This window comes from Pezoporus wallicus, unplaced genomic scaffold (genome assembly GCF_028554395.1).
Source record: "Pezoporus wallicus isolate ANWC-B61680 ecotype Strahan unplaced genomic scaffold, APGP_CSIRO_Pwel_v1 contig_3710, whole genome shotgun sequence".
Taxonomy (NCBI): Eukaryota; Metazoa; Chordata; class Aves; order Psittaciformes; family Psittacidae; genus Pezoporus; species Pezoporus wallicus.
This window is the reverse complement of record NW_026640315.1, coordinates 5,182,943-5,206,966: the sequence shown is the minus strand read 5'-3', so window position 1 is coordinate 5,206,966 and position 24,024 is coordinate 5,182,943. Positions and strand designations below refer to the sequence as shown.

The following is a 24,024-nucleotide window of genomic DNA, read 5'->3' as shown; positions in this document are numbered from 1 at the left end:
CATGGCCTTGAGCTGGGCTCTGAGCGCGCTGCACTGAGCTTTGCAGCCCAGAACGCAAGAGCTGCAAGCTCAGATTGGCTGCATCTCCCTTCTCTCCTTCTATCTGCTATAGAAAAACAGGAAACTGCACCAAATTAGCTCGGCAGCTGAGCCTTCCCCAAAGCCACAACGTGGCAATTGTAGGCACCACTCAATTGTTTTGCTTCCGAGCCTGCAGCAGGCGTGCGTTAGGTTTGATTTGGTGTCTCAGCCTGTTATTGTGGAAGAAAGCAAGAAGGGGAAAAAAAATTAAGCGGAGAGGTTTTAAGCTCAGAGCTTCCTCTTGCATTGTTCTCACCCTTTTCCCGTCCTGGAAAAAGAATCAAAAATAGCCCAAACCCCATTTTTCTGTATGATTAAATTAGGCTGAAGTGATGATGGCAACAGCGCTGTCCGGCTCTTGATGCTTTAACGCCTCGTTGGGCAAGACAGAGTCGTGCTGACTTTGTGTGTTCAAGTGTCCTGGTGGAGCTGGGCCTCAGCTCGAGAAGGTTCAAGGGTGAGTTTTGTGCCAGCAGGTTTCCATGGGGAGTGCAGCTGTGGCCACGTCGCACCTTTAGATTGGATCTAAGGAGGAAATTCTTTCCTGTGAGGGTGCTGAGGCACTGCAATGGGTTGCCCAGGGAGGTTGTGAATGCTCCATCCCTGGCAGTGTTCAAGGCCAGGTTGGATGAGGCCTTGGGTGACATGGTTTAGTGTGAGGTGTCCCTGCCCATGGCAGGGGGGTTGGAACTTGATGATCTTAAGGTCCTTTCCAACCCTAACTACTCTATGGTTCTATGGTCCTACCTCCCATGGCTTGCACATCCCATGTAGTGTTGTGAGTACTTCAGCATCACCGAAGTACCTCTAGATGGTTGTTGTGTGGCTGGGCTTTTGTCTGATTTAAAAAAGACCACTCAGACCTCAAAACCAGACATGGAATAGTGGGACACTTAGAGCTGGGACTCTTTCAGCCATTAATTTCAGTTATGTTTTCTTGTGATGGGCTTCAACAGCATCAGCAGTAGAAGGGACATTCTTGTACCTGGGAGATGGATGTTTGCAGGAATGATTGTGTGATGGGATGGAGACCAAAGGTCTTGAAGTGTGAGGCTGGGAAGGAGGAAAGTCCAAAATCTGTGGGCATCAGGAAGCCTGTGCAAAAGGAAAAGACGAAATATGGGTGACTAATTCTGGGAGGGTTTATAAAAGGTACTTAGAATCATAGACTAGTTAGGGTTGGAAAGGACCTTAAGATCATCATACTTAAATACATCTCGAAACACAAGGCCTTCTATGGTGCTTTAGGAAGGAAGAATTTGCCCCAGAGGGACATCAGGAATTTCGAGGGAAGGGAAGTGAAGCCTCCCCAAGCTGCACCCGCCTTCATTGCTTGTGCTGCTCCCACTCATCCTGTCTTCAGCAGAAAGATGTACCTGTTACAAATGCAGCTGTCCTTAGTTTGATTGAAAGTCATTTTGGCAAAGCTGGTGGGGCAGACAAGGGTAACATAGAGGGATTTGGCCTTTATTTTACCAAAAAAGTTGTTTTTTTCCCCTCTCCTGCACTTGCATTGTTTCCCAGCCTGCCGATTCCTTCAGCCTTCGCCTTAAACTGACTCTCAGTTGGCAAAATTCCCCTTAGGTGTGCGATGTGACCTGTTATTTGACTTGTTTGCTTCTGGCTCTTCTCCAAACATGCCTTGCTCCCGGAGGCCTCCATTTGCGGATGCTTTCGACTGAAAGCTCACCATGTCTGTGCATGATTTAAATACAACCTCAGTGCTGATTTTGGGGGGAGAAAAAAATCACTGCAGCCAGGGAAAGGGTTGGAGAAGTGTTTCTGCAGGGTATGGACCTCGGGGTGCTGCTGGGTTTGCTTAGTTGAGGCTAGTGCAGCTTTACCCTCTGATGGGGACCGGCTGCAGGCACCAGCCCCACTGCACTGGGATCCAGATGGGACCTGGGTGCTGTCACCCAGGGCTGCCAACATCTCATGCACCTTTGTGCAAAGCAACTAACACAAAGTGGAAGCCCTCAGGAGGACCAAATGTTTCCTCAGCCTTTCAATTAGCTTCTAATCCCTCCGCTCCCATAAAATCTCAGCTGCAGGCTGCCCCCGTTTGGGTATTTCCACTGGCTACAAAAGCCAGCTCCCATAGCATCTGCCTGTGTGGTTTAGGCTGGAAGCTCTCCCCGTGCCAACGGCCACACCTCTGGGCAAAGACCATGTAATTGCAAACTGTTCTTCTTTTCCCCTTTCCTCCCATTTAACGTAACCCAAGCAGACACCCGTCACCAGCTCTGCTCCGCTCTGATGCAAGCTTTTTCCACCTGGCCAAGTTAGGCATTCAGAAAATAGAAATAAATATGAAAAGGAGGGGGGGGAGAAAGGGCCGTCAGGAGGGATATTTTTAACCCCATGACACAGAGGAGTGTGACACACTTGGTGTTCTCAGTGGGTGGGTGCAGTGTTATTTCATGTTATTCTTGTCGCTGGGCCCAGCATTACAAGTGTACACGTTATTAGGGGTGTCTGATAATAGTGTGGGGCAGGACTGCTTGGTCCCAACCTGCTGCGAGGGGCTGGGAGTGCTGGGTGACGGAGAGGGTTGCGTGGGTTCGTGTCCAGCCCCGCGCTGGTGGTGCAGGGTTTGGTTGTGCCGTTGAGCATCCTGAGGATAGGGAGGCTCAAATAAAGGGGAGTTCCATTGCTTCACTCACGATTGTTTTGCTTGGGCATGTCCACGGTGGCATTGCTGTGAGTGTGTTTTAACAAGTCCCCTTGTCCATGTGAAGGTGGTGGTCCTCAGGTGGTGGTGCAGGCAGTGTGTGCCGGGGAGGTGATGATGATGATGATGATGATGATGATGATGATGAAGGTGGCCGAGGCTGATGCCAGCCGAGGTCTGACAGACTCACACACGAACTCGTGGTGTCATAGCCCTATAAAAGCAGCTGACAGAAGAGGTCCTGATTTTGGAGGCTCCAGCTGAGCTGGGAGGAGCCGGCTCCCCGCCCAGGTTGGGATTCCCGGTGTGCCAAGGGGCAGGAGCCGGGCGCTCACCCCGGCCATCGCCACGGCCCTGCCAGCAGCGCCGAGCTTTGCTGGCTCTGCTCTTGGAGACTGTGTGCAATGCTTGGAAGGGCAGGCGCATTCCCTCCCTTCCCTGGGCTTGCTGCTGGTGCTTGCGTTGCTGGTACAGGGGAAGATGAAGCCAGCTGCGGTCCTGGGTCTCTGTTCCTCTCCAGCGCACGTACACCGGTGCGATGGGCAGAGCTGGGGTGAAGCAGTGAGGCGACAGAGCCCCGTGCTCTGCTCCATCCCTGGCCTCCCCTCGTGGCCTGGGTTGGTTTTCTCCTCCCTGCCAGCTTCTCGCCGTGTCCACTCACACATTTAGTTTCTGTTTGATACCCAAAGGCCTTCCTGGAGCCAGGCCAGGTGGCTTGGCCACGGTCCCTTCTCGTGCTCGCTGCTTTCTTGTGGATCGCTGCCCCCATCTCTGGGGCTGAGCCCTTGGCAGGACCATGCCAGTGATGGAGCAGGATGGGCGCAAGGTAGGAACAACACCGTAACATCCACTTACCCTGACACTTTGGAGGTTCACAGTCAGGGCAGGAGCAGGGCTGGGGATGCAGTTTGTATTCTCAGTTATACTTGGGGCCGTCACAGTAAGTCATGTGCTAGTGTGAAGGTTTAATGTTGGACTCAGGTATGCTCCATCTTAAACCAGACTTAGCCCTGAGTTACCAGCTCAGAAAACAGGGAAGCGTCCTCCTTATCCCAAAGCAAAGCAAAGGTAGGAAGGAGAAGCTATGGAGTTGGAAAAAAAGGAGTTGAATTTCTGTTAAATCCTAAAAGACGCAGATAAAAGGAGAAACTAACCCCTTGGAGGTGTTTATCTTGGATAGGTTTGTTCTGTAAAGCTGGAAATGGGAGGAAATGTGTCTTTGGGTGCAATTCTGTATGAAAGATGGGGGAAATCACTGTAAGACTCAGCACTGGGGATGTGCTGCTTCATGACCCATTATCCGTGGGGAGATGCAGGGCCAGCTCGGAGGCTCCTGTGCCTCGGTTGGGTGCTGTGTCACAGGAAAACATGGAAGGAAAGGGAAAAGTGAAGCCCTGAGCATTCCCTTTCTCCCACTCCCCGGCTCAGAAATCTCCGTGGTGCTCCTATGCCTTGATCCCCCACCACGACCAAGGGATCCTGGCTCTTTCTTTATGGAGACTCCCCACCGAGGTAGACGCTAGTTAAAAGGTTACTACCCAGCTGTGAAATATGTAGACAGGGTAACAGCTAAATGGCGGGGTGACCTCATATCTCATATTTATTGACTGAATGTGGCTTGAACTAGTCACCACTAGTAAAATAAACCACAGCCCCAAGTCGTGCAGGAATATTCCATGGCAGACGGGCTCCTGGTTCCTTGTCGCGCTCTTTCTTTCACTTGAAAGTTAAAAGAAAGGGGGCAAAGACGTTGTTACCAACCTCATTTTATTTACAAGGGAGGTCCTGCAGAGCCCCTTCCAGTGCAGTGCTTTTTCCTATGAGAAGTGCTGGGAATCTCCCAGTTTTGCACTGAAATAAGGGGAGAGAATGAGCGCTCAGGATTATGTTTTTACCAACATCCACCTCAAATAAGAAAGCTTGATCAGAGTAGGACAGCCCTGTTAGGCTAACAGGGAGAGCTAGGGCCAGGCAGGTTTTCTGTGACACCTATGTCCACGTCTGAATTGCTGCCTCAGGGATGCGAAATAGCTATAAAAAAAGCAGGAGAGTGCTTTAGGTTTTGTCTGCCTGAAGAAACTGATGTGGTATAAAGATAAAGTGATTTCATTTCTTTCTTCTGCAGTGAATTAAACCCATTCAGCATCAGAGGTGTTTTCCTGAGCATCGCCAGCTAGCCTAACCCCTCTGGAGGCAGGAGGGGCTGTATCACCAGTGAGGATGCTGGAGGCAGAAATCCATTCCCTGGCACCCTGATTGCTCTGGGCATCTCTGTCTTGACATGGCACATGTCCTTCCCACCAGGGAGCCTGGCCTGGGGGCTGTTGCACACACAGTGTCACCTTCCCCAACCCCCTGGAGCCACTGGCCATGCGACCCACTTCTCCTTGCCTTGTGACCCAAAAGTCTGCTGGGTGTTGTGAATGCTCTATGATGCTGTGGCTTAGTTAGCTCAGGGCTGTCTGTGGGTCTTGGGGATTTACATGCACGTGTGGGGGGATGCAGAGTGTTGGAAGAAAGCCGAACTTGGCACTGGGATGGGATACAGATGTTGCAGCCGTGAGCCCACGTCAGCATGGGCTGTAAACTGCAGGCTCGTGGTGCCTGCCTTCCAGTATGGTAATGGTGCAGAAATCCCCTCCCTTGCTCCATCCATCCCCTCCCCATCCACCCCTTCCTCAGATAAGCTCAAATTCAAGGGCTGAATGAGAATGATTATGTGGAGGTTACCAGTGATGTGTGGTATTGATACCTACACCGGTCATGTCTCCTTGGTCATGTCATAGGGCTCTTATGCTGATTGTTACCATCGTTAGTTTTTCCAAGCCAATATGTAGATAGATAATGAGGGTCAGAGAAAGGAGGGGAAATGCTCTTGTTAATGCTCTGGAGAGAGAATCATTCCTGCTTCTGGCCAGGGGGAACTTTGCCAGCGTAGAACAACAGGAGCATCTTTCCCTGCTGATGTGACACCAGTGCTTCCCTGGGAAACTGGGTCACTGAGACTGAAGCCCTCTCTCTTTCCTCTTGTTTTTTAGGTAGGGAAAAATAATGATGTCTCCCACTATCTGTGATAATATTTTGATAGGGAAATAAGTATTAAAAAGCCATGATAAACCTCCTGTAATACAATAGCACTATTGCAGGATTCTGCATTTAGGGACGTGCTGTTCCCAAGGGGGGAAGGTAGTGAATCACTGCTTTTCAGTCAGAAAAGATAACTTTATTGCTTGCTTGCCCTTATTATTCTTTGATTTGTTTCATTTCCTGTCTCTGACTTGAGCAGGGCCCTGGTTTGATTGGTGTGTCAGCTACTTTCACCCAACACGAGATGAACAGGGTTTGGATGTGTTTGTGCTGTTTAATTCCATCCCTGCTTCTTCAACACCAAACGCTGGGGCCGGCGACCATCCTGTGCTGTGGGGCTGAGACCATCACGTTGCGTGGTTTCCACCCAAGGTCATAAATCGTGCCGGAGCTGGATTAAAGCTTAGGTTAGATTCACTGGCAGTTTTGCCGTGTTCACTGAACCTTGCAGTGATTTGGATGTGAGCTGAAGATTTATGCGTATTTGCAGAGCCCACGGTTCCAGGTCAGAGCTTGGACTGAGGCATTACCAGGGAATCATTGCTTCCCCCAGCGTCTTTGGTGGCCTCATCTGAAGCAAGAGGCATTGCGAGGAATCGCATCCAGCATTTATCTCCCTGCTGAGTCTCCTTCTGAGAAGTGAGAGACTTGATAAAACAAGCCCCAAAAAGCTGATACAAACATTGCTCAGGAAGAATGTGATCTGCCCTCGCTCTTAACAGAGCCAGTACCGGAGCCTGTGTGAAATGATGCTGGGAAAGGAGCATATGGGCAGATCGTGAGCAGAGAGTTAGAAGTGGAGTAGAATACAGGTTTTCTTTTCTAATCTCACTACATGCAAGCAGGAGTCATGGATGGATGGGGTATCTTAGGAAGACCCCAGCTGTGTGTCCCTGTCATCAAGATAAATGGGTTGACAATGACACCGGTGCGTGAACCACTGTGGTACCCTGCAGAACATCCCATCCCAGGGCAATCCCTCTCTCAGGCATCATTGAACGGTTTGGGTTGGGAGGGACCTTAAAGCTCATGACCTCTTTGTTACAGCTGTTCCCCCTGGATTTGCAGAGTGATTCCCTGATGTGATGCCCCTTCCCTTATAAACATGGCTATGATTTTCCTTCCTCTGTTCACCTGGACATCGTTGTCAGAGCTTGGATCACAGGTAAGGCCTTGTTTTGACCTGTGGGTGCGGGGATCAGGCTCTGCATGCTCCCCTGGGATGCTGCGATCCAAAACACCTCACCGTGCCCCCAGCCCAGGCGTGCCAACCCAGGTACACATCCGTACACACGTGTGCACACGTGTTCCCTCCCCGGCTGATGGCCAAATGTGTTCTGGAGCAGTTGGAGCCGTAACAATATGGCAATAAAAAATAATGAAATGCCACCATAAAAAAAAAAGATGTGGAAAAGGAATTATTTATTTATACCTGGGGAACTAGGAATAATACACCTGTGCCGAGGGATGCCTGGCACAAAGCTGGCATTGCAGAGTGGTACTTAATAACGTTTTACCACACTTTATAGGCTCTTTCCTGCAATTAATGCTAAATAAAATCAACATTTCTCCAACCTGCGTTTCTGGCTCTCATTAACTCCCTTCTTGCCATTCACCGTCTCCTCCCCTCTCGGTATCTTTTCTTCCTCTGTATTTGTCTTCTCAGTTTTTCTTCACTCTTCACTTCTCACAAGCTCTGCTTTGCGGCAGCTTCAACGAGCAGGACCTGCTTTCTAATGGGGTTAACTGCGATTTCCCAGCCTCGTGGAGGGTTTAGCGAGGGCTGCTATGGGGCACAGACACCTACCCCAGCGCCCTGGCATGGGGCTGGGTGGCATCACCCTCCCCTTGATCCCAATGCACAGCTGGGAGGGTGGCAAAGCAGCCTCGGCCACAGAAAACCTGTGGACGTGCACTCAGTGGGTGGCAATGCAAGGGGAAGGCTGGAGGTCTGGGCCATCATCCACCAAAGTGAGTTGGTAGATAAATGAATGCGTGAAGAAGAACGGTACTGGGGGGTATTCCAGGACAAGCGTGGTCCTGGGCCCTAAACCCTGCACTGACTTGTCCTTATCTGTTTTTTTTAGGAAGGAGAAACTTCAAGGACTCACAGCCACTGAGGCACCCAGAAGTGCTGGAAGCTCCTGGAATTGTTGGACCAGGTCTCAGGAGATGTGAATCCTCTTGTTCGTGTTCCCGTTCCCCTCCCCATCTTTCCAGCTGTTCCCAATTGGTGTGATTTCAACACTTGCCGTCGTCGGGAACCTGGAGGACAACAGTGGCAACAGGTAGGGCAGGAATCCTGAAGAAACAGGAAACTTCTTACGGGTCTATTTCAGGCTTCTTATGTTTTCATACTGCAGGAATCAGGCAGCAATATCTGACGGTGAAAATGTCCCCAGTGCGACTGGCACTGTCTCTGTTACTTCACTTGCTCAGGCCGCTTTTCTTGCTGCTGCATCCCACCCTCACACCCCAAATAACTTCTGTTAATTCCCACCCCAAAAGAGGGAGATTGTTTTGCTTCATTTTCCCTCCTGGTTTTCAAACTGAACACTTTCTGGTTTTAGTTTTGGCTCTTTTAAACAAAAGCCCAGCTTTTCCATGCAAAAATGATTTGGATGATACACTGTCCCCCTCTCAAAATCTCCCCCAGAAGACACGGATTTATTCCTAATTGCACTGATACTATTTAGCACTACTCATACATATTTAATTAGACCTAATAAGCTGGGAGAATAATTAAAAGGCAGGGTTTTCCTGTGCGAGTGAGCCCCAGGTGAGAAACTGACCCATAATCTTGAAGGGAGGAAAGGATAAGCCCCAAGGCTACACGCCACAGGGCCTGAAGCTGAAGCCACAATGGGTATTTGGTGATGGCATGGGAAGCCCATCGGAGCCTTGCAGTCATTACAGCCAGAGGGCTTTTTCTTTCTTAATCAAGAGCAGTTGCTAACATGCCTCAGATGATGGGACGGCTTCGTCTGCCATCTCATGCAGATGTGGGGAGGGTGGGGGAAATAGGACCCACATGTTATCAGCTGATACGTGAAACAGAGGGAGGATTATTAGGGAGGATAAAGGCCATGAGGAGAGAGGAGCCGTGCCTGCTGCCGAGCCCATCTCTCCCTCTTCCCTACAAACCCCAGTGAAATGATGAAAAGGCTGGTGTCAGGGCTGCGGGATTGATGTGGATAACGGCGCAGCCAGGCCTGGCATTAGAGAATTAGATCCACGTGTTGCTCCTGCAGGATGATCCATCTGGGGATCAGCAGGGAAGGGAAATACAGTGCTGGGGCCCCAGCTGGCTCCAGCCTCACCCCATTGCCCTGTCCCCTACCAGCCATCTGCCACTACCCACACCTTCTCCATAGCACCATACAAGGCCAGGCATCCCGGAATGCAGCGTGTCCAGCCTGAGGACCCTGTTTCCCTGCAAGCTGTGGTCCTCCTTGCATGAGTCTGCTTGTTAAACGCATGCCTCCACACATCTATATTTGAGGAGGCAGCAGGTGATTATTCTGTGTCTCTGGAATCTGATTAATCTCAACCTAGACATAGTATTAATAACTTAATATACCCCAGCATATAACATTAATAATTTAGCATACCCCAATATGTATTTTCTCTTGACTCCCCCACAGCCCAAGTAAAGACTGAAGAGTTTTGCCTCAAGATTCTCGCTGTTTGTCTCCTCTGAGCTTTAACCTTTCCAGATTTTCCCATTAAAACAGAGAGGGAGAAAAGAAACAAGGTGGTGTATAAAAAACCAGGAGCCTCTAAACCTGTGACCATCAGGGCTTCGTTGGAGTGGGTCCCCACAGCGCTGGCTGCGGGATGTCAGTGGCTGCAGTGCCCTCCCTGAAGGCTGCTGAAAGAGTCCTTGAGGACTTGTCCAGAGGACAAGGCTGGAGTCAGCATCCCAGGGCTGGTGACGGCAGAGCGCATCAGGCAGGGATTTACAGGCTGTCATCCTGCACCTCCTGCTCCAGCGGCTGCCCTTCTCACGAGGGCAGATGTCTCTTGCTGGCTGCAGCATGAGCCGTGCCAGGCTCTGCCGGTGGTCAGCAGCCATCCCCCAGGTCAGTCATTCCCTTCTGGCTAACAACATGCTTTGTGTTTGCCCCTGCCTATGCAGGCTCCAGCTCCAGTGTTTTCAGGATCAAGGGGCTTGGCGTTGCTGCTTAGGAATTGTCTTGCTCAGACTCTGCTGGAGTTTCTCCATCTTCACACCAGGGCTGACACTAATTTGGGATGCATTTCCAGACACGTGGCTGGAAAGCGCCGTATGAAAACCCGGGCATGGGTATAAGGAAACCTTCAGGAAAAAATCATTAATAGATTCATATAACTCCATGCTCACTAAAACAAACCTCATGTGGATGGAAGAGACCAGGACTCAATCAACCTTGAGCCTTTCACAATGAAACTCAAACTGGTTTTAATCAGCATTGCCAAATAAGTTGTATTTTCCAAGGTTTCTTCCCCCCGCCCCAGCTCCTTTCAATATCAGCCATTGCAGAAGAGCACATTGGCTTTGCCTGACTCCAGGTCTTAATGAATATCATTCTCAATCAGCAACAACCAAATACCCTGCTTGGGCTGCTACAGCAGGATCTCAGCCAGCCTTTCTGAGCGTGTCATCCCGTGGTAAGAGCATCGCTGTTTGTCCATAGGGTTTGGGCAGGGTTTGGTTTAAGCCCCATGAGATGGGGCTGATGATCACCTCCTCGTGTTTGCTTCCCTTGGGGATGGCACGCAGCAGTTTCTCACTCTGCCTCCCCAGAGCTGCTCCTGTTTGTTGTTGTTTGGGAGACAGAAATAGCCTTCTGCTAAGAGGAGGATGAGGTTGAGCATCCTGAGCTGTCAGGGTGAGTCAGCAGCCTGCAGTGATGGAGCTGCCTGCAAGGAAACACCCTTGGAGGGCAGCCCAGTGATGTCCACCTCATCTCTGCCTGCACTGGGGACCTCTCTCCAGCAGGACAGCTTCCACATGGGGATGCTCTCATTGCTTTTTAAGTGCCCTCTATGAGCTTGGTGGCTGAAAACGCCACCATCCCTGCCTTTCACCAGCATGGGACAGCCTCCAACTGGAAAAGGAGGGGAGAGCTAACTGTCCTTATGATAATGACATTTATCTGTCTGTCCCTCTTTCCTTCATCCAGACTTCAGATCCAACATGTATCTTGATGCCATCTGCTTGGTGACTGGGGTGAAATCACTGGTGGTGGGATTCGTTGAGAAGGAAAAGGGAACTTCTCACTTTATCTTCTTTCCTTACACTGAATTTAAGCTCCTCTCTGGGGTGAAGAAGGTAGAGACTTAGCATCTTGTGAGCTGTCAAGGAGGAAAAGCTGGGAAAAAATGCCCCAGCAATTAGCATGTTACCAATGCACACCTGATTTTTAGTAAAAGCTGTCAAGTCTGCTTGCGAGTTCATTCCCAAGTACTATATTTAGTGATGTGTCTTGCAGTGACATATGTGGAGGATGACGCATGGATCAGTCTCATTCCTGCATGGGAAACTTCCAGTCTGTGCTGCTTTCACTGACTGGAACAAATGAGCACCCTCCTGGTGATGCCATCAGGCCATGTGAGCAGGAAATATGCAGGTTCTTGGGAGCTGTAGGAGTGCAGGATTGTGTAACTCGTTGGCAAAGGCGTGTGTATCTATTGGCAATCTATTGTCAAGTTTAGGTCCAGACCAGTAATGGTGTTTAATCACCAACCTGTTTGTAATTACACTGGTATGTAGACATTTAATTGCATTTGTCCTCAGCTAAGCTGGGTCCATCTTTATTAATCTGTGTGCAAAGCAACTGCTAGCTCCTGGTGATGCTGAGACCTTCATTTTTCAGCTCAGTTGGCCAACTTCTGTGTGCTAAAGCAGGTGAGCTTGCATTCAAATCTAACCCTGCCTGAGGTTCATGAGAATGGCACAGTCACTGCACTGTCAACAAATACTTTCTAACAGTAATGACAGTGCCCTAAAGCAGTTTCCTTCTAATGCTGCTTAAGATGACGACAATGACTTGCAAAAGCCAGAAGCTTCCAGATTCTTTGGCCAGGCAGGATGTCCTGCTGATGCTCTGAGGGTCCTGTGCTTGGATGAGACTTTGCATCCCATCAGCCTGGAGGATGAGTGAGTAGGTTGTGTCTGGGCTAGGCTGAGGAAGAAAGACCAAGAGCAGAACTGCTGATAGAGCAGTGGGATGGGTTTGCAAGCAAAAGGCATATTCCTCTCTTTGCAACTTCTGCATGGACTGTTCTTCTTTTAATTGCATTTTATGGCATTTCTGCAGACACCAGTGCAGGAATACACAGTCCTGTCACTGAGGAGAAGCTGCCACATCCTGTTCCTGCTTTCCTATGATAGCACTGGCTAGATTCATTAGTGATGAGAGAAATATATTGATGCACATGCATTGGTGGTTTAAGTTCTTTGTATCTGTGCTGGAGCGTGATGAACAGGTGAGCAGAAGAGAAGGGTGCAAAAGGCACTGCACAAATCCTGAATAAAGGAGTTTCCTTGCCAAAAAAGGTGCTGCAGTCAGGCAGGGACAGAGCAGACGTGACTCCCTAACACAATCCCTGCCTCCCATTGTCTCTCTTCAAGGAGAATGCTCTTGAACCACTATGGATGATAGGCTCTCCTGTAGCTGCTTCTCCATACGAGCTCACAAAGATGAAGCATCAGCAGAGACAATTCCTTAGCCAGGCTCTTCAGTGCCTTTGTCACAAATCAAGTTATTACATGCTGCATCCAATGTGACTCTGGCATCACTCACCATGTTTACCTTCCATCCAGCTCCCTGCTCCTGCAGCGCAGATCCAGTCATGCCAGCCAGCAAATGCCATCTGGATGGTGTGGAATGGACTTATGTGCTAGCTACGTTAGGTCACCTAAGTCTTTCCCAAGGAGTATAATTAGGGATTCACACCCACCTTACACATGTGGGGCTTGACAAGGCTTGTTGGGCTGTGACCCCCCCCCAGTAGCACCAGTAAATAGCTTGCACTGAAGCCTGCCCAGAGGGCTGGCCAAGTTCATGGGCTGCAGGTACATGGGTTTGCACATAGCAGTGTGACAGCTACCCTGACCATGCCACCCACTTACAACCCATGCCTATTTGCTCACTGCTTGCATCTTGCAACCAACAGGGGCTTGGAGTGACCTGTGCTCTGCTATGAAATATTACTGGGGGGAAATCCCCTTCTCTTTACCCAGGTAATTTGGCCATGAACGTGTTCTGTTAAAAACAATCTCTCCAAAGTGAAGGCATTTTGCTGCTTCCATTGGTGCAGCCTCCTCCCATCTTCCCGTAGCATAAACAGGAATGGATATTAATTTTTTTATTAAATTTTGATTCTTATTTTTGTGAGAAGACACCCAAAAAACATGGCAAAGAGGTAAATGTGAAACCTCCGCTTATTTAGAGACAAAAAAGTCATCCCACTTGGCAGGACGTTTCCAAGAGAATATGAGAAATGTAAGATCAGCCCTGTTTGAAAAAGAATTGCCTCCTTTAATGGACAAGTGGCAAAGAGGAAACTGTTGTTCTCATTTAAACACAGCCTACACCTGCACCTTATAAACTTCCTATTAATGTCAGGCTTATCCTTTTGCTTTCAAGCTTCAGATCTTTCTCTTTTCCTTTGTACACTGTTCCTGACTCCTTTTCTCTCATGTAGGAGGCCAACTTCTCCAGACTGTGCTTTGGCATCGTGCATCCAGAGTCTGCGTCCTAGCATCAAAATACGCCAGCATCATCAGGGTACTTCAGTGCACAGAGGCTGCTGTCTATGAGCTGTTCATGCAGCTGTTTATCCCAAGGAAGTGTCTGGTCCAGGCCTGGGCAGATGCAAGTTGGAATTATCCATGTTTCTCAGTCATATGTCTCACTGGATCTCTGATCTTATAGACAGGAACGCACAGCCTTCAGAAGGGGAGGAGGATGCCTCCAGTTCAGCTCTTACGAGGGGAAAAAATCCTGTATTTCCTTTTAATTGTTTTTTTTAAACTCTGCCCTTCTAAAAAGGCTGGAATAAAACCCAAGGCACATGTAGGTACGAAACAGAGCAACCCACATCAGCCAGGAGCTCGCTCTTCAGCAGCCATCCTGGGGACAAGGAAGGAGGCTGCGGGAACGCGCTGCCACCCGGATGGCGAGAGGAAGGGGGGCACTGGAGCCACTTGTTCAGCACCTCCTGGTCGATCCCTGCTTTACAGCACACCAGGAGCAGGGTGAAAATGCTGATCCCAAGGAGGTTTCCCCTCCTCCCTCCGGCAGGTTTATTATCCTAATTGACTTACAGCACTCGGTTCTAAATGAGCCTGCTTGGAACTGTGATCGGCACGGGTAATTTTCCACTTTATGACATACTTTATCGAAAATAATCCCCCAAAATCATAAATAGCAGTAGGATTAGATCACTGGTGCCCATGAACCAGCCTTAGTTTAAAGTATGGTGTAGAAAAGAGGGTTTTTTTTTTGATGATACATCCCTAAACCCCGTGTCTGTGTTAGTCTTTTGCCATAATTAAATTATTGCCTATAAGAACTTTTGCTTGGTCAAAAAGAGGAAAAAAAAAACCCCAATTATAATTCCACTTCAGTGTTTTCCATAAGCTCTTAGCCAAGTTGGCCAATAACTAAGGCAGAAAGAAGGGGAAAAAAAAAGGTATGTATTGTATACTCACTTAAAACTTGGCTAGCAATGACCTTTTATTGTCTTAATTTTCTTTTCCATGCCCAACTTGGCTCCTTGTGGCAGCCTCATTGCCAAGTCTCTACACTGTGTTGGTTTCCTATGTGTTATGTGTTTTAAAAGCTGCCCTCCAAGTGTTCTCCAAAGGCTTTGCCTGGATGGGGGCAGAGGGTTTGATAGCGTTACCAAGGCAGATGTGGGTGTTAAAACCCAATACATGTTTTAGTTGCTTTTTTCTCCCCCCCATCCTGTTCCCCATGCAGCCCAACATGGCAAGCTCCCCAAAGGGGCTGTGCTAACAAACGCAGCCGAAGACAGCCATGTGATGTTAACATAAACCTCCTCTGTCAGCTTGGAGAGGCACCAGGAAACGGCCCCAGGAATGCTTTTTGCAGCGCCTGTCTCTGCTCGGTGCCACGCGGTGGCATTTGTCAGGCGCGGCTCTGCGGAGGGCGCAGACCCTCTTCCCCCTGTCTGGGTCACCGCACCACGTGGCGTGTTGTGTCTGAGCACATCGGGGACGTTTTGATTAGAAAGAAGGAGGAAAAAAGCGATTCTGGGTTACAAAAACCAAGGCCAAAGCCATTTCGGGTCCTTCCGGTTCATCCATAAGGATCCAGCCGTGGCAGAAGGGATGCTTGGATCATGATGAACTAAAGAACCGCAGCTCTCTTCTCATTTCAAGGGTAATTTCTCTTTGAGTTCCTCATGAAAAACACCACACTGGGGTAAATACAGAGAGCAGGGGCTCAGGGATATTCTTATTTGGGATCATTCTGGTTTAGAAAGGAAGAAAAATGATTTGAAAGTTTGATGCATTTTCTCTGTGGTCGTGCATTTTCAGTGTGTGTTTCACTGAATTCGCCCTTTTTTTTTTACTATTTAATTTTTCTTATACATATTTAATTTCATTTTCTGGTTTTTATGAAGTCCCTCAATGTGTTTTTGTGGTGAGCTGCCATGGTATTACCAATGCGTCTGAAATACTGCAGACAGAAAGACAGCCACTTGAAAGCAGTAATGAGCGTGAGTCTGTCCCAGCTTTTATTTCCTATTTTATCTTATATAAAGTTACACAAAAGGAAAAGCTTTCAGAGAACGTGATCCTGGAACTGCTTACAAACACACTTGGTTAACATTAATCGTAAGTGGCACAAACTGAATGTATCTATAATACAGAGGTATAAGCTCTAGCTTTTGATTACTTAGAATTCCAGCCATGGAAAAGGAAATAAAAGTGCAGCTTTCAAATATTATATAAATACTATATATTATATACCATATATGTACTATATATTATCATCATCATAATAATATACAAACAGTACCAAACATCTTTTAAAACCCTACCCCAAACAATTGAGGAGCAAAAGTCCCACTAACTGGGAGAGGAGCCAGTCAATCAGTCAAGTGTAGCAGAAGGCGATTATGTTCCTGATGGGTCCTTTTCCATTTGATGGATCATCCCATTTCCACATGCTTCTTTTCCCTCTGCTGAGGATGGACTTGCTGTTCGTTAGCGTGTTGGTAACCGAGTACACATTTAACTCTGCTATGTGCACTGCTGGCATTTGGTGGGTTACTCAAATGTAGGTCAAAGCAGAGAGAGGGGACTTGGAAGGAAAGTGATGGAGACAAAATGGGGAGAGGAAAGGTCGCGTGCACACAGATGGCTTATTATCGCTAGGACCATGTGGCAGAATCCAAACTCATCTGACAGTCTGTTTTCATCATAAAAAAGCTCTTTTCAGGGACTGCTGAACCTCTGAAAGTATCTGGGTGCGTTCGGCATGATGTTCACACTTCGCTGACCTTGCAGAAGCCTTGGAGGAGCTGCAGTTTCGGAGCTAGTTCTGCACAGTAAGAGGGTTAGTGCCATGGTGGCTGTGGTATTAATGTCTGCCAGGTCTCTCAACCCAGACTCACCACGTTTCTAGCTAGCTTATTGGGTCCCAGCTTGCCTGGCAGGGAAAGGTGAAAGGAACTCACCAGAAGCTCTTCTCTGTGTATCAATCAGTCCTTCCCTTTCTCCTGCCTAAAGACTACCCAGAAAGCAAGAATCAAGCGACTGAAGCATTTACGTTGGACCTAGATCCCCGCGGATCAGAACAGGAATAACACCTCCATCCCCTCCCAAATCTTCCAGGCCTGACCTTTCGCAATCTCCATTTCCTGACCAATGACTCCAAAGAAAATAGAGCTGCAAGTTGGTATTTAATGGAAATCTGCGCAAAACTTGTCAAAATACACCACCATGCCTGTCAGATGCCTGGGACAAGACCCCTACAGTAGTTTCCAGAAACCCAGTGCAATTACTTACATTTTAAATTATCTTTAATTGTCGCATGTGAGCTACAGAAACATTTCCCCCCCTCTGCAGCAAGACCTCGCTATTAAGAGTCACCCCCTAATTGCGGCTTTAATAGGGGGACCGCAGCAGGTCAGCGGGGAAGGTTAGCCCAGGGTGCAGCGAGGCGAGAGGCGCTGCCGGCCGCCGCTAAGTGGAAGTGACACATCACCACAGTGCCATCAATTATGTAGGGGCAGTTTAGAGCATAAACTTTTTAGTGAATCTAATTACCTCGCCAGATGTTTTAATCCAATCTCCTCGCCCCCTCCTCTGCCATCAAATACGACATTGTTTTACGAGTGCTTGATAGGAAAAAGTCACCTTAACTGTAGAATCTGGAATAAACCCATTGAGAGTTCTGTTGCAGGAACTGAGCATCCTTTTGCAATCTGAGGGATTAGTTGGGTTTACATGTGACTTGTTACCCATGGGATTGCACTGAATCAGAATGAACATCCTCATGAATTGATAAGAGAGTTATCGCGAAGGGCGCAAGACTGATGAAAAATAGATGAGATGGTTTAAGTGTGCTCAAGGGCTGAATGACAACTGTTAGCCTGGCAATGCCAGGTTTAAGCAGGCCCTGTCAATAGCATTAGAGATGCTGCACCAGATTTTCCAAGGCTGTTTGCAAATTGACCTAATGTTCCTGTTGCCACAAAGCCTTGAGAGCGCAGCTAAAAGCAGCATTGCTGAATGCTCCTGGTTTGCTCACAGATTGTGGTCAGATGGGAGCATGAAAGAAAAGCCTGTGCAGTCAGGAGAAGGGAAAATAGTGAATTAACGGGGCACATAAATGCATGGTATTACCTTCCAGAAGCATAGAGCAGGGAAGGATCCAAGCAGCATGGGGAGGGGTTTCATCATCATTCAGTTGGTGGTAAATGTGGGTGTGCATGTGCAACACGTTGACCAGCCTTGCTTGCAGCACAATGGAAAAATCTCTGTCTTTGACAACTTCAAACCCTGAAAGAAAACACAACCCAAATCAGCACAGGCTCAAACTGGTCTTTGTTAGAACGCCAGGTGAACAGTTTGATGGTCTTTATTTTCACCTGCTTATCACAGTAATTGTTGCTTTTCTTCCCTTCTCACCCCATCTAGCTCCCCAGTGAGAGAACACTGACACTTATACCAGGCACAACATTAGCTGCATGCTCTTAGCATGGAGGCATGCGGAGCAAACAATGAATCAAGGCTGTTTATAAAGCCTTCAACACATTAGGCAGTGGAGAAGAGCCCAAGTTTCCACGTAAAGGTCTGAATGGACAAGAATGACGTGAAACACATGGAAAATGTGGAATAAGTAATAAAATTATAAATAAAACAAATACAATAAATTGGGAATGCAGTTTTACTCGTAATGATTTGTGTTCCTAGTAACCCAAGACGTTCTTACCTTTGGAAAATTGCATGTTTTTCCAGTGGGGGAGCTGACAGCAGGTAACAGACCTGACGGGGTGTGCGGTGGGCTGGATCATTCAATGGCTCAGGCATTCAGCAGGGACTGCTGCAGCCTTGCATAAGCCCTTTCTCTGACAATGCCTTGCATCATGGGCTCAGGAAAAATCACTTAATCAAGCAGCAGTTAGTGTCAGTGCAGGAATTTTAGCCAGAAGTGAATCTTGGCTTGTTCTGGGTAGAGATTTGCCTTGTGGAGTTACCCCAATGCATTGAGCCGGTTTCCCTTTTTTTCCCCTTGGTTATTAGGGGCAGCACTTCATGAGCTTACCTCCATGAGTGTGCTCTCCCATTGACACCCCGTGGGTGAGCTGCTGGGATGGGGACTCCAGTCATTGCCGTGGCAGTTGGCAGGTACTTCTGGATGTCACACTGTGGGGTTGCCTGCAGAAATCTCTGCTTTCCTAAAACACTCCTAACAAGGACTCGCTTTAACAACTTCAGTATCTTTTCAGCTCCAGAAAGGAATGCTCAAAAGCTAACTTGGAAAAAGAAATAAAGTGTTTATCGGCTTTAACTACTGCTGATGCTCTACCATTAGCTTAAAAACAGCTACACTTACACAGTAAGCTTACCTAATACATGAAATATGGCATGCAGTTGTAACTAGTCAAGGGCCTGTTGTAGTCCAGAGGCCAGCGTGGTGAAGGGCACCTGTAGCAAAAGACTGAAGTACAGAAAGAGTGATGGAGCTGGACTCTGCTGCTAATTAATTGTCCCAATTAATGAGGTACTAATTTCAATGCTGTCTATTGGGAATGGCTTTGGTACAAGCCAAGAATAAGGCTTAAATTCATGACTTTCAGATGGAAAAGTTTTATATCCAAATGGACCATCTAAAAAGACAGCAGAAGCCTGGAGAAGTGAAGCAATTTGCCCAGAGTCATGATGAGAACCAAAGTGTTCACACCAAGCACGGTGCCATGGGCTGAGAAGATTAAATACTAAGTTATATGAAACTGTCCCTTTGCTGTACATCAACAGCTTGGAAACGTTTCCTTTGATACCACTGTGATGATTCATTTTGCTGTGCTAGCAATAAAAGAAATTAAAGGGGAGGGGAGTCTGAGCAGTGGATGAATTGCAGCTATTCTTCAAGGTAAAAGATCTCAGTTTCCATTTCCCTGTGCCATTAGGACTGATACGGGTCTGACTGGCCAGTATATGGTGAAAAAAGCCCCTCCGTGTGCCAGTACTGAAAACAGTTTGTGCATTAGCTGGAGTCTGCCAATGAAATAATAACTCCCCTTTGTTTATTATATTGAAACTCGATAAAAGAAGGGAGGGGGAACAGAGAGAGAAGAAGTTTGTGGTGTGAAATGAATGTTCTCATCTGGGCTCCAGGATGGAGCCGTCAGTAACGGCTGTGGCATCGCCGGGCGTCCTGCAGAGAACAAGTTACTGAGCCATGGCTGTAACTGGGGTCTGCTGGGAGAGGGACAGGTCGTGCTCTGCCAAGGGACCCCCACACTCCATCAGTTATGGGGACTGGCCCCTTCCAGGGGCATTGCCTCCTGGGGTGATGACAATGGCACAGACCCTGCAAGTAACTCAAGTCTAGGATCTAGATGTTATTCCCGACAAAGGCAGAGCCACGCAAGCTTGTGTTGAAGCCCAGCACTATCTCAGTACCCCCGCATTCAGTATATAGATCCTCCTCCCCCACTTTCCTTCTGAAAAAGTGACTGCATCTTAGAGCTATTTCTAGATCCAAAGCTAGTTTTGCTGCACTGACAATTAGCAGAAAAGACCCCCACCAAATGTAGTCTCCTTTTCAAATGTGCAAGCAAACTACACGTTGCCAGTATGCTTGCGAGTTGATGGAGCCCCTTTACAACATGGGGGCAAGAAATCCCTTTAAATTACAACAGCAATGCAAAGCCAAACCAAAACCAACCACCTCCCCCCAAGCCCACAAGGTCCCTGTACAAAAGAGGATATAAAAACATCTTACCATGGCTGAAATGCTGTGAGATTCCAAAGTATTAAGCAACATCAATTCATAAGGGGGAGAGAAAAAGTATTAGTCAGATGGTAGATGCTTTGGGCCAGTCCTCATAATTTTGTTGAACATCTGTGTTAGTACTGAGGGCTCTTACTCTATGACAGGGGACCAAGGTGTTAATGGAATAGGAACAAATAGCAACCAGAATAACATCAGTGGGAATACTGGCACCCACCTCATCCCCAGCCCAGCACGCACATCACCGGGCTATCAGACCACACTGATTTTTACCTGGGCACCTATAAAATGTGAATACATGGATGAACTTCCAGCCCAACTCCAGTAGCCAGGAATAGATTTATAGTACTTATACATGTGAGACCATAAACAAACCCGAGCAGGGCATCATCTCTGTTTGCACCTCTCCAACACACACGAGCAGCCTTGTATCCCAAAACCACACTTGGAGCTGAGCTCTGCAGAAAGGCCTTCTCCTGCATCCCCCTCCCTTCCCAGCACCCTGGGAAGGACACCTCCAGTTTTGGTAGGAGAGCTCCAGCAGGGAATTAGCAGCCTGGGAATTGCTGCAGCCATGTGGGAGCTTGCGTAATGTTCTAGCACTATCACTCACATCACTCGTATTTACTTCTTTTGGCCCCATTCTCTGCCTGCCAAATAAATTTGCAGCTGCAGAGGCTGAGCTCTAGTAGAAAGCTGAAGGATTTACTTCCAGCTATTGAAAGGTTTATAGCTGAGAAATGTGAAGTTGCACAGATTCTGCTGCTGAGGATGTGCCCTCCTCCTCTCGCTCCCCATATGCAGCTGGGTTAAAGGGAATATTGCACCACAGACAGCATTCAGCTGCTCCTCTCATCTGCAGAGACAAATTCCACCTTAAACATTACTCAGGGCAGTAATTCAGAGGCAGAACGTGGTGCCGGGAGCAGAGAGGGGTACATCACTGTGCACACGGCAAAGACACCTCATGGGCACTGTTTGGAGATGAGCTGGGATGAAAAATTCCTCCATGTGTTATTCCCAGCCATCCCTGTCCTTTCTGCTCCATTAAATCTGGGACTGGCCCAAACTGTCTGGGGATACTGGGAGCAAGCAGAGCTTGGAAGGCAGCTGCTCCCTTGGTTTCCCTTAAACCATACTCAGGCCCAATGGCACTGGATGCTCTCTCCATCCTTCAGGACCCCAGCCCTCACTCAGCCTGTCTTTATTGAAGCAGCTGGTGCTTCACAGATTACTTCCAGGCCCCTTGAGGGTAGAAAGTCTTTTACATCCTCCAGCCCTGAGACTATTCCAACAGCTGTAACTATTTCATTTTTAATTTACTCGATACAACTTATTGCTGCTTAATCCATCAGGACAACTTTGGAGGGTTCCTGACCCATAAATCCAGAGCAGGGAGGGAAAAGAAGGGGGAAAAAAATAAAGGAAAAGAAAAAAATGCAAAGGATTTTGAAAAATTGTATCTAAATCATAGCCAAATGTAAGACTGGACCCAGCAAACCAGCCAGGTCTTACCTCGGGGTAGAGACCTTTGCTCTTAGCACGGTGACAACGCTCCACTCCACTTAACTCATCCAACAGCTTAAACCTCCTAAATTTGTCTGGAATGGACCTTACCTCCTTTTTCCTGCTAACCAGATCCTTTTGTTCAGTACAGAGAAGGAAAAAACTGCTTTGCATCGTCTTCACATAAACACACACAAATGTGTTTTACATCAAGAGCTTTTAAAGGCAAAGCCTCCCCCTCCCTCAGGTGCCACTTTCCCTGTGTTGCTGCTGTCAGGGGCTCCGTGCTCTTTTTCGGGTGGGTGGTAGGACTGCTCTAAATCAATCAGTTGACATTAGGCTAATGTCTAATTAGCTATGGGTGGGCATGTGCTTTGATTATAGGAAGAACCTCAGGCAATGACTTGTGTTTTTAAGGCCCAGTTTTACACGTATCAATCATCTTTTGACGTGCAGGGTGGGAGGGAAGAAAAATAAGCTGCAATAAAATGAAAGAATTCTGAAATATTAATGTGGACCTGAGTGTGTTATAACCATGGGGCTATAAATGAGGAACACACTCCTGGACATGGGTGTTAATGACAGTTTCTCTGTCTTAGGAAGAAAAAGAAATAAGTTTTTCCTTTACCATCCCCTGATTTTAAGCAAGGAAAGAGGTTTCCTTCTTAGGGAGAGAAAGATGAGATGCATCATCCCAAGGAGAACTCATCTACTAAAGCTATTTTAAATAGAGCTACAGACATCTCCCAGCAGTGGAACTCCTCTGGGAGATGTAAACCCGGCTGCATTACCTGTGGCTGCTGCTGCGGGGTCTCCTTCTCCTGCTCTTTTCCAATAGCCAGGCTCTATGAGACCAAGCTTCCCCTTGGCCTGCTGGACATACTTTTTGCCCCAAATCAGGTCTTATTTTGCCACGATGAGGGCCATTTCTCTGCTCTTTTCACTGCACATGACCATCTACGAAGGCTCTGCCATGTGTGTGTTCTCCATGTGCTCACTGCTGTCTACAGCCAGCTCCATCTCGCTTTCTTTAGAGCCACCCTCTGCCTCCAGAGCCTGCCCAAGTGTGGACAGCCACGCTGCAGGGAGAACAGTGATGCTAAGTGAGAACACTGCTAGTTGGAGAGTTTTTCTGCCTCAAAACCCACCCCTCAAGCCTCTTCAAACCCCAGTGTCTCCATTTCTCCCTGTAATTGTTTGCCTCCAGTCTGGGTAACAATGCTTTGGTTTATTGGGAAAGACAAGAGGGATTTTTTTAGAATTACATGGAGATATGGAAAACCCTATAGGAAAGGTTCTAATTATAACTCTTAAACCCAGAGAATAAAGGGATCCAGTATTCCGAGCTCGTTGGCGGTTAGGGGTTAGGCAATACTTTCTGTGCTTTAAAACGTGTGGCAAACGATGGGATTTCTTTAAAGGAAGAATTATTTGTGTTCTATTAAACTCACCCTCAACACTGCTCTGCTTTGGGTGATTGGCTTTGCCTCCTTCCTGAAACTCTCTATGCGGAGCAGATGGGGAAGAGGTTTTGGTGACACATGCCAGAGGTGTGCTTTAAATAAGAATAGCAATAATAATGCTAGTAATGCTAATAAAAATGGAAGTCATCTGATGTGCAGACTCCGGCTGCTTTATGCCTGGCTCCTCCTGTAATTCTCTGAGACCACAGTTTAAAATTGCTGGGTGATGATTATCCAGGGATTAGGGATTAGCGGGGTGGTTTGACTGCTTGTCAAAGCCTTAAAATAATACACAGATTAAAATAAGTCAATTTTCTCATTAATAATGAAGCAGATGATTTTAAAGCCCATGCAACCTCTGATGGGAAAAAAAACCCTACAGTGGGTAATGAGAAGGGACAGGTTTTGCTGGGTGATCTCACGATATCTGTCTCATCTTAGTTTGGTCTGATTTCTGCAGAGATTTAGTAACAGCTATAGCACTCAATTAAATTTCAGAAGCTCATTAGGCTGGAACCTCATTTAGTATGCACATACAGAGATAAATGGAGTAACTATAATAGAGCTGATCACTCAAAGCAAGCAGCTTGCTCCCCTTCCGAAAACCCCAACCACTTCTGAAAGGGAATGATCTAACAAATAAATGCAACAAATCAAAGTTTTCCACTGAAACTTACTCATCAGACCTTGGCTCCTCCCTGCCTTGTGGCCACTGCAAGCAGCTGGAGACTGG

The 24,024-nt window shown here is 47.6% G+C and overlaps 1 long non-coding RNA gene across 4 annotated transcripts; it reads left to right on the top strand.

Annotated features, from left to right (window-relative positions):
* Nucleotides 1-14,109: 14,109 nt before the first annotated feature.
* LOC130604215 (uncharacterized) lies at nt 14,110-18,245 on the top strand. 4 transcript variants are annotated; one of them, XR_008973414.1, is made up of 4 exons: nt 14,110-14,130; nt 15,479-15,574; nt 16,300-16,416; nt 18,003-18,245. It is a non-coding gene; the product is annotated as an uncharacterized LOC130604215 (long non-coding RNA). The 4 variants fall into 4 exon arrangements; XR_008973415.1 differs by lacking the exon at nt 14,110-14,130 and adding an exon at nt 15,160-15,234; XR_008973413.1 differs by lacking the exon at nt 14,110-14,130 and having other exon boundaries at nt 15,443-15,574.
* Nucleotides 18,246-24,024: the final 5,779 nt, after the last annotated feature.